This window comes from Chiloscyllium plagiosum, chromosome 33 (genome assembly GCF_004010195.1).
Source record: "Chiloscyllium plagiosum isolate BGI_BamShark_2017 chromosome 33, ASM401019v2, whole genome shotgun sequence".
Taxonomy (NCBI): Eukaryota; Metazoa; Chordata; class Chondrichthyes; order Orectolobiformes; family Hemiscylliidae; genus Chiloscyllium; species Chiloscyllium plagiosum.
This window is the reverse complement of record NC_057742.1, coordinates 42,930,811-42,942,185: the sequence shown is the minus strand read 5'-3', so window position 1 is coordinate 42,942,185 and position 11,375 is coordinate 42,930,811.

Sequence of the window (11,375 nt, the reverse complement as noted above, 5' to 3'; positions counted from 1 at the left end):
GTCCTGTCTGTGTCCTCCCTGCCTGTCCGGTCCTGTCTGTGTGTCGTCCCTGGTTGTCCTGTCCTGTCTGTGTGTCCTCCCTGCTTGTCCTGTCTGTGTCCTCCCTGCCTGTCCTGTCCTGTCTGTGTGTCCTCCCTGCCTGTCCTGTCCTGTCTGTGTGCCCTCCCTGCTTGTCCTGTCCTGTCCTGTCCTGTCTGTGTGTCCTCCCTGCTTGTCCTGTCCGGTCTGTGTGTCCTCCCTGCCTTTCCTGTCCTGTCTGTGTCCTCCCTGCTTGTCCTGTCCTGTCTGTGTGTCCTCCCTGCCTGCCCTGGACACACACAGAGGTCTGGAGTATGTCCCAGGATGTCCCAGATCCTCAGGATGCCCAGACTCTCCTGCAATTGGCTGACAGGAGTCACTGGGCACCTGCCCATCTGTCTATTGAATTTCCAGCCGGACTGTGGAATAGCGGCATGAGCACAATCGCTGGTTCGAAAATCCTGGTCACACCATCATTAAGGCAGCCGCAAGGCAACAGGCTGACTTCAGGGGAAGTTCCCCAGTACCTGCAGAAGGTAAACAAGCCTGTCCCAGATTTTATTGCCGGCTTTAAGGATATCTGAGCCTCCTCAGCGGGCATCCCTTTGTCAGAAAATGAAAAGTTAGTGATGCAGACTCTTGTGAACTGCATGCTGCTCCGGCATGCTCAAGGTTATAACTCACACAACCTAACCTGGCAGACAGCCGAGGGGGGTGGAGGGGGATACACTAGCCACTTGAAACAGTTGGGACAGATAGGGACTGTTTGAGACTATGAAGGAGGGGGAGGCATAACCCCAGCTCGTGCAGCCAGAATACCAGGGAGGAAGTCGGAGCCCGACACAGAGAAGTCGGGGCAGGAATAGGGATTAATGTAGGGGATGTGGGAAGTGGGGTCACTGGGTAAGGGAATGTTGGGCAGCGGCCCCATAGCAGCAGCTGAATGCTTCCACCCATGCACTACCCTGGCAGACTCAGCCACACCGTGCCCCTCCACAGAGGCAGTCTCAGCAGGCAGCCTACACTGTGAATGAGCCATTCCCCCACTCCCCGAGACCCTCGGGCTGCCACAGAAGGGAGGCTGCCTCTAGGCACCTCTCACACTCCCTGTCTGAGAATCCAATGATGGATATGGAAGTGGGGGGTTGTCTCATTTCAGTTTTGGTGGACCCCAGGGTCACTCACTCATCTGCACCTCCCTCTGCAGAACTCCCCCTCAGTTCCCAAACTGTCCACACTGTGGGTATCTCCGGAGTATCCATGGTAGAACCACTCTCCAATCCAGTCCCCCCTTTAGTGTCAGGTCTGTGACAGTCCCCAACACAGCTATAGCATCCCCATCCTGTCCAGTAGCCTTGTTGGGTTGTAAATTAAATGTCTCCATTCACTGCTCTCCCCAGGGTCCCACCTTAGAAATTGTAATTCTTGCCCTTATCACAATCCTCACTCTGCTTGTTAAACAGTGCTGTGTGCACTTGTGTTCACTGCTGCTGCCCCCCTGCTCCACTGAACACCCAGATCACCAAGACTCACCTTAATGATGACTCTGGCCAAGATTCAGAGCACCCAGACACAGAATACATTGAGTCCGACCAGTCTGAGTCTCAGGGCTACCCGTCTGATAATGAGCCTCCCCCACCAGACAATCCCCGGCGTTGGTGACGTTCCCCCTTTTGCCGCAGGTCCTGGTTATAAAAAGGGGGGAATTGTGAAGAAGGGGAACACATTTTGCCTAGGGACCATTTTGTTCACAGAAACCAGTTTGTCCCCAGCTAAAAGAGGGCCTCCCCATAATGTCATTGATGGCTCACATGAGCTATCCCCAGGAACTGACTGTGAATGGGACATTACCGAATCGGAGGGAACACATTCTCTAAACAACCCGCTAATGAGATTCTCTCCCTCACAATGTCACAGCACCTCCAGGACCCCCGAAGACTCTCTCTGTCTCTATGGGAGCCCAGCTGACACAATACTTCCACAGACAAAACGTCACCAAACTAACCAATAGGGATGAACTGAGCCTTACTGTGGACAGGGCGAACCTCCTGTTGCCATTGTTTAACTGATGGATACTGGTTAAACATTGTTAGCTCTCTTTCAATACACTAAAACTATCCACTGTAATTAAAACTGTATTGTCTTACAATCAGCTATCAACCTCTTGTATCCCTCTAAAACCTGGATATGCCTGTACTTTGGGGAAGAGGCTGACACTCCTCTGTGTAGAGTGATGACCATTCTGTGTGTGCGCGGTCTTTGGCTCCTTCCCACGATATCGTGAAATTAAAAAGCGTATCAATTTCACAAGGTCTGAGTACGAGCTTCATTTGAAATTGGACAATTCTCTGACAGGGCCCATACTGAACGAACAGCGAAGACGCTCACTGAAGCAAGAGGGAGAGTACGAAAGGAAGTCATTACATCTGTCCTTCCCAAATTCGTTACTAATTGCAAAATGGTGACAATGGTCTTGCTGAAAATGTGAGTGTTGAGCAGCTGGGATTTATAGTCACAGCTAATGTGGAGGAGTTGAAAAGCCTGCAGCACTCCCAGTGAGAAATTACCTGGGCCTGGCGGGATACAGCCTGGATTGCTGAAGGAATGGAGGGAGCAAATTGCAGGGTCATTGAAAGAAATTCTCCAGGATTCTCTGAACGCAGGATTAGTGCCAGGGAACTGGAGGATTGCAAATGGGACACCATTGTTTCAGAAAGGGGCAAAGGTTAATACAGCAACTTATATACATGTTATCTTGGCATCAATAGTGGGATAACTAATGGAGGATATAATCTGGACTAATGTAAATACCCACTGGATAAAAATAAGTTAATACCAGATAGACAACATGGCTTTGGCAAGAGCAGGTCATGTCAAGAAAGAAACTTGAGTTCTTTGATGAGGTGACACAGGCAGAGAATGAGAGTACTCCTGTGGATGTTGTATATTGGAACTTTCAAATAGCATTTGATGCCACACAGCAGGATGGTTCCCAAATTAGAAATGTCTGGGATTGAGTCCTCGGCAGCACGGAATAGAAGTTGGCGAAATGAGAAGATACAGGGTGGGGCTGTAGGTGGGCATTTTCCAGTTTGGAGATGAGTTGAAATGAGTGTTTTCCAGGGATTGGTGTTCAGACCCTTGTCTCGTCTGATTGAGAGATGGGTGTTGTTGCAAACTCTCCAAATGTGTCGATGATACCACGATAGGGAGAATTCCAATAATGCAGACAGAAACCACAGGCTCAATGTCACAATTTTGAGGGGAATACAGGAGCTGAGGGACTGAGGGGACCATGTGCATAATTCTATGAAGGTTATCCGGCAAGTGGCAAGAGCAGGTAATAAGGCTTATCGGATCGTTGGGTTTATAAACACAGGGATAGAACATGAAAGCACGGGAGTAATACTACACCCCGGCAAATTATTGGTCAGATTACATTTGGATTATTGTATTCAGTTGCTGGAACCTTATACATTGTTTCCACGAGTTTGTCTGTCAGTATCTGGATGATAGATTACAGAGTTATACAGCACGTACACAGACTCTTCAGACTAACTTGCCCATGCCGACCAGATTTCATAAAGTGCAGCAGTCACATTTGACAGCGTATGGCCCATGTCACTCTAAACCTTTCCCATCCATGTCCCCATCAGGATGCCTTTTAATGTTGTAACTGTACCTGTCTCCACCACCTCCTCTGGGAGCTCGTTCCACACATGCACCAACTTCTGTGTGAAAAGATTGCAGCTCGAGTTCTGTTTTAAATATTTCCCCCTCACCTAAAGACAAAGGCCCTGCCTGAAACTGTGTAAACCTACCCTGGTTTATCGGAGCAAAATGGAACTCCTCACATTTATCTAAATCAAACTCCATCTGCTATTAATTGGCCCACCAGACCAGCTGATCAAGATAATGTTATATGCTTAGGTAACCTCCTTCACTGTCCACTATACCATCAATTTTGGTTAAAAATCACACAACACCAGGTTATAGTCCAACAGGTTTAATTGGAAGCACTAGCTTTCGGAGCGCCGCTCCTTCATCAGGTGGTAGTCATGATGAAGGAGCGACGCTCCGAAAGCTAGTGCTTCTAATTAAACCTGTCGGACTATAACCGGGTGTTGTGTGATTTTTAAGCTTGTACACCCTAGTCCAACACCGGCATCTCCAAATCATCAATTTTGGTGTCATGTACAAACATACTAACCACGTCTCCGAAATTCTCATAAAATCATTTATCCAAATGACAAACAACGGTAGACCCAGCGTTGATCCTTGCAGCGCACTGCTAGGTGCAGGCCTCCAGCCTTAACCAAAACCCTCTACCACCACTCCGTCTCCTACCATCAAACTAATTTTGTATTGAGTTGCCTACGTCTCCATAGACCCCATATGATTGAACATTCCTAACCAGTCTACCATGCTGAACCTTGGTGAAGACCTTGTTAAAGCCCATGTAAACAATGTCTACCACTCTGCCTTCATGTATCTTCATGATCACCTCTTCAAGAATCACAATAAGGTTTGTGAGACATGATTTCCCAGGTACAAAGCCATGTTGGCTATTCCTGACATTTCCAGAATTGGAAGGTCATTCCATCTCTCGTGTTGAAGTTTCCAGAAAGGAAAAGTAGTAAATATGGTGCCCTGGGAGGAGCAGGAACCTGTTTTGGACTCATCTGTGGCAGGAAATATGTCCTCACGGTCATTCTCTAGTTTAGATGGAGAGTCACGAGACAATCCCTGATCACAGTATTCATGGGAATTTGTAGCTCAGGTTGTGGATGAGGTTGTTGACTTGCTCACTGAGCTGGCAAGTTTGTTCTCAGACATCTCCTCACCATTCTAGGGAACAGAATCAGTGAGCCTCTGGTGAAGCATTGGTGTTCTGTCCTGTTTGCTGTTTAAGTGTCCGGGTCTGCTGGGGTTGGTCGTGTCATTTACAGCTTTGCTGCTGGTTCTGTTTCTTAGTGGTTGGTATATGGGACCCAACTCGACATGTTTGTTCATGGAGTTCCGGGTTCAGTGCCAGGCTTCCAGGAATTCCCGTGAATGTAACTGGCGTGTCACAGGATGGATACGTTGTTCCAGTTATACAGTCACAGAGTCATATAGTCCGACAGAATGGAGAGAGACCCTTTGGCCTAAATTGGGTCATGCTGACCAAAATTCTCATCAATACTCAGCCCATTTCCCTGCACTGGACCCTTGTCCATCTAATCCTTTCCTATCCATGTTACTGACCAAGTGCCTTTTAAATGTTGTCAGTGTACCCACCTCACACACTTCCGCTGGTAACTCATTCCATATGTGTAATACCCTCTGTGTAAAAAAGTTACCTCTCAGGGTCCCTTTTATTCTTTCCCCTCGAAACTCCAACTGATGCCCTCTAGTCCTCGGTTCCCCAACCCTGGGGGAAACAACCTGATGCATTAACTCTATCCATGCATCTTATAATGCTACATAAGACCCTTCTGTAAGATCCCCCCTCACTCTACTACGCTCCAAAGAAAAATGTTCTAGCTTGTCCAACTTGTCCCTACAACTCAGACCATTGGATCTTGGCAACAGCCTCGTAAATTTGTTCTGTACTCTTTCCTGTTTCATAACATCCTTCTGACAGCACGGTGACCAAAACTGAACACAATACTCCAAGTGCGGCCTCACCAATCTCCTGCAAAACTGCAATATAACTTCCCAACTTCAGTACTCAATGCCCTGACTGATGAAGGTCAGTGTACCTAAAGCTTTCTTCTCTGCCCTGTCTGCCTGGGACTCCACTTTCAGAGAACCATGTACCTGAACTCCAAGGTCCCTCTGTTCCACTACACACCTTAAGGCCCTACCATTCACTACAAAACTCCTTCCTTCATTTTATTCTCTTAGATGCAAGACCTCATACTTATCTGTATTAAACTTCATTTGCCATTTCTCAGGCCACTTCCCCAGCTTATCAAGGACCTTCTGCAATTTCTGATAACATTCCTCACTGTTGATGATATTGTCTATTTTATTATCATCTGCAAACTTACTAATCATGTCGAGTACATTCTTATTTAAATTATTGATGGAGATAACAAACAGTAATGGGCCCAGCACTGAGCCCTGAGGCACTCTGCTAGTCACAGGCCTCCAGTCTGACAAACATCCTTCCACTATTACCCTCTGCTTCCTACTATCAAACCAATTGTGTATCCAATTTGCCAGCTCCCCCTGGATTCCATGCGACCTAACCTTCCAGAGAAGCCTACCATGTGGAACCATATCAAATGCCTTACTGAGATCCATATAGACTACTTCTTCTACCCTGCCCTCGTCAACTTTCCTGGTCACTTCATCAAAGAACTCTAACAAATTTGTGAGGCTTGATCACCCACCCACAAAGCCATGCTGCCTGCTCCTAATCAAGCCCTCTCTTTTCAAATGCATGAATATCTTATGTCGAATTGGGGTCCTTCATTGTCTGTGCGTATGTCCAAGTGATAACTGGTCATATCTCTTGGTGGCTGGTTGGTGTTCGTGTACCCTGGTGGCTAATTCCCTTCCTGTTTGCCCGATGTAGTGCTTTTAACAGTCTTTATGTGGTATTTTGTCCCTCATGCTGGTCCTGTTGTTTGTGGGTATGGGATCCTTTCTCATTGTCAGTAGCTGTTGTAGTGTGGGCCACCATGACACCCAGAGATCGGAGTGGTCTGCTGGTCATTTCTGATGGGTCATTAATGTATGGCAATGTGGCCAATGGGCCTGGATGTGTTGTGCCTTCCTGTTCTGGTCTGTCATGTCGGTGTTCTTTTTGGGAACCCCTTGTTTCTGAAGACGTTGTGTGGGTGTTCTTCTTCTGCTTTGCACAGTTCCAGGGTGTTGCAGTGTGTTACGACTCACTTAAACAATGGTCTGATACAGCTCTGTTTGTGGGTGTGGGGATGGTTGCTGTTGTAGTTGAATACTCACTCTGTGTGGGTGCCCTTCCAGTATACATTGGTCTGGAGCTCCCCACTGGCCTTGTGTTCCAGCATAATCCCCAGGAAGGGGAAACAATTGTTGCTGTCTTATTTTTCCTGGTTATATTTTTTATTTTATTAAGCAATACAGTTTACAACACAATCAACACTAACCACTGTATACAAAAAAACAGCAAATTTACAAGGGAGTGGAGCAGCAAAGCCAGGCCTCAAACCCGACCATTCAACCAGTTTAAAGAAATGAGGACAAACCTCAAATCCCCGTTTCAATCATTACAAAGCGGTAACAATGACATTTGTACATCCAAGAGAGTCCAATTACATACAAAACAGTGCATCCAATACAGACCCCCAGCAACCCAGCAAGCCACCCCTGTTGTTGCTCTCTTCTTCCTGAAGGAATTGCATGCTGGGAAGGATGTTGGTTGTGAGTTGATGGGTTTCCACACTCCAGCAAGAAACAATATGTGGCAGACTGGCCTGTCCATCCTATACTGCATTGCCATAGTTAGACAAGAGTCTGCCTTGGGAGGCACTGTGGCTCAGTATTTAGCACCTGCTGCCTCACAGCGCCAGGGAGTTGGGATCGATTCCAGCCTCGGGATAGTGTCTGTGTGGAGTTTGTACATTCTCCCCGTGTGTGTGTGTGTGTTTCCTCCAGGTGCTCCGGATTCCTGCCACAATCCAAAGACATCCAGGTTAGGTGAATTGGTCACACTAACATTGCCCAGAGTGTTCAGGGATGTGTTGGTTAGGTGCATTAGGCAGGGGTAAATGGAGAGTAGTACAGTAGGGAATGGTCCTAATTTGGATAGTCTTCAGAGAGCTGGTGTGGATGTGTTGGGCCGAATGGCCTGTTTCCACACTGCAGGGATTCTATGATTCCATCTTCCATTTGGAAAGTAATTGATCGTCGGTCAAGAGAATCTCCCATGGAACATATGTCTGGGCGTGCAATGGATGTAAACGTGCGTTTTTGAAAATGAACAAAAACATATCAAAACACAGAAAGTACAAGAGTAATGAACAATTAATATCTGAACTTTGATCTAGGTTTGGCTGACAACCAACTTATCTAACTGTATAAGAGGGCTGGAATATTCTTTGATGACCTAATTGGTTAATTGGAGATGTTTCATTCCAAATAGCCTGACGTTACATTCATATATTCCACCCGGGTACATCGGACCTGATAGTCATTAAATATGTCAGGTCATCAAATCGGACAATGTGCCCACGTTTCTGAAACTCAGCCTTTTTCAATCATCACAATAGAGTCGTCCAAAACACAAATCACAAACTGACTGTATTGTACCTTTCCGACACTGCTTGTGTTTTGATTGTTTCTTGAATCATTTTGATATTTCTTTTCAGCTCAAACACAAGAAGTGAACTTCAGCTACAGACGGTGTTTCTCTCATGTCACCGTCCATCCTGAAACTGATCTTCTTCTGGTTTGAAATACCTTCCCTGAGAAAATCGGTCGGCATGTTGTTGTCAGAACCCAGGCATTAAAATCCTTCAGGTTTATCGGGCTACAGCAGAAAACACTTATACCTGAAATGTTATCCTTCACATCTCATTCTTGTGCTGCGTTAAATCGCTCTGTAAAACTGTCCTGAATTCTGACTTTGTAGAAATGATTGAATCCATAAGAGATATTGAGCTCTGATTAAGGCAACATTAATCACTCAGATAATCAATAGGAAAGGTATGTAAACATAGATTTAAGTATTTATTCCAAGAAGATCAAAGCACAGCAGTTGTTCAGACTGCATATAGGTTTTGACTGACATCATTAAGTAAACAATACTTTTCATTTCTCAATATGGTGAACAGGAAAATCTTTGTGCTGCACTACAGCATAATGATGAGCTATCTTCTGAGTTGGCCATGAGATACTCCATGCAGAATCACTGTCTCTGAAACATTAATGCAGTTCCTGTTCAGGATGCTGCCAGACCTGCTGTGTCTCCCTTTATTCTTCCATTCAGACTCCCCGGATCTGCAGTTCTTTATTTTATTGTATTTAATTATATGGTGATTCCTTGATGGACAGGACACATTTCAGAGACATCATGAAACATGGCTTTGATTTGACAGAACATTAACTCTGTGGTCGGTAATACTCCTCAGTGGTTCAGGCATTGGGCTTTGTAAAACTTTCATTCAAACCTCGAAAGCCTTGAATGAAGTTCCACATTTGACTCAAAGTTGCCGTGTTCCTCCAGAATTCATGGCCCGAGCTGAGTCACACACTGGAGAATATCCAGAGAGTGAACATTCGTGAAATTAGTGACCAGAGGCCTCACTCAATGCAATGCTGCTTAGAGACTTGATGGTACATATACCCAACATTGTTTCACCCTTTTATAATCTTCACTACTTTGTCTTTCCCCCAGTTTCACCTGAACACATTTGCGGTGATGAAAGAGCGTTTCTTTATAAATATGGAAAGCAACAATGGGTGGTCTTTCCTTCCATTGATGTTTTCTTCTTCCCTTGTCAGATTAGCGGGTTTGATCATTCATTTCTGTTCCGTCCTGTGTACGGCTGAGGATCAATGTTCGACTCTGTGAGAATTCTTTTGGGTGGACAGGAGATGGAAAATGAACATGGCTGAATCTGTCCGGAAATATTTCGAGATTGTTGAAGTGAAATGTTCATGAAATAACTTTCTTTATGGATAATGATACCTTTGCAAATTAAAGACAGAAACAGATTGTGTATAATCAGCAAATATCGATGGAATGCATTTTTGAAAAATGTGTTGCTAGAAAAGCACAGCAGGTCAGGCAGCATCCAAGGAGCAGGAGAATCGACGTTTTGGGCATAAACCCTTCTTCGGGAATGAGGAAGGTGTGCCAAGCAGGCTAAGAGAAAAGGTAGGCAGGAGGGACTTGGGGGAGGGGCATTGGGAATGTGATAGGCCGAGGGAGGTTAAGATGAGTGTGATAGGCCGGAGAGGGGGTGGGGGCGGAGAGGTCAGGAAGAAGATTGCAGGTCAAGAAGGCGGTGCTGAGTCTGAGGGTTGGGACTGAAATAAGGTGGGGGGAGGGGAAATGAGGAAGCTGGAGAAATCTGCATTCATCCCTTGTGGTTGGAGGGTTCCTAGGCGGAAGGTGAGGCGCTTTTCCTCCAGGCGTCGTGTTGCCATGGTCTGGCGATGGAGGAGGCCAAGCACCTGCATGTCCTTGGTGGAGTGGGAGGGGGAGTTGAAGTGTTGAGCCACGGGGTGGGTGAGTTGGTTGCTGTGGGTGTTGAAACTTTATTGCTGGAACAGCACAGCAGGTCAGGCAGCATCCAGGGAACAGGAGATTCGACGTTTCGGGCACAGGCCCTTCTTCAGGAATGTGGAGAGAGTGTTCAGCAGGAGAAGATAAAAGGTAGGGAGGAGGGACTTGGAGGAGGGGCGTTGCTGTGGGTGTCCCAGAGGTGTTCTCTGAAACATTCCACAAGTAGGCGGCCTATCTCCCCAATATAGAGGAGGCCACATCGGGTGCAGCGGATGCAGTAAATGATGTGTGTGGAGGTGCAGGTGAATTTGTGATGGAAATGGAAGGATCCCTTGGGGCCTTGGAGGGAAGTAAGGGGGGAGGTGTGGGTGCAAGTTTTGCATTTCTTGCGGTTGCAGGGGCAGGTGCCGGGAGTGGAGGTTGGGTTGGTGGGGGGGTGTGGACGTGATAAGGGAGTCGCGGAGGGAGTGGTCTTTCCGGAACTCCTGGTGCAGGAGTAGGCCATTCTGCCCTTCGAGCTTGCACCACCATTCAATATGATCATGGCTGATCATCCTTAATCAGTATCCTGTTCCTGCCTTATCTCCATAACCCTTGATTCCACAATCCTTGAGAGCTCTATCCAACTCTTTCTTAAATGAATTCAGAAACTGAGCCTCCACTGCCCTCTGGGGCAGAGCAATCCACACAGCCACCACTCTCTGGGTGAAGAAGTTTCTCCTCATCTCTGTCCTAAATGGTCTACCCTGTAGTTTTAAGCTGTGTCCTCTGGTTCGGCACTCACCTATCAGCGGAAACATGTTTCCTGCCTCTATAGTGTCCAATCCTTTAATAATCTTATACGTCTCAATCAGATCCCCTCTCAGCCTTCTAAACTCAAGGGTATACAAGCCCAGTCGCTCCAGTCTTTCAGCGTAAGGTAGTCCCGCCATTCCAGGAATTGTCCTTGTGAACCTACGCTGCACTCCTTCAATAGCCAGAATGTCTTTCCTCAAATTTGGAGACCAGAACTGCACACAGTACTCCAGGTGTGGTCTCACTATGGCCCTGTTCAGCTGCAGAAGAACCTCTTTGCTTCTATACTCAATCCCTTTTGTTATGAAGGCCAGCATGCTATTAGCCTTCTTCACTTGCTGTACCTGCATGCTTACCTTCA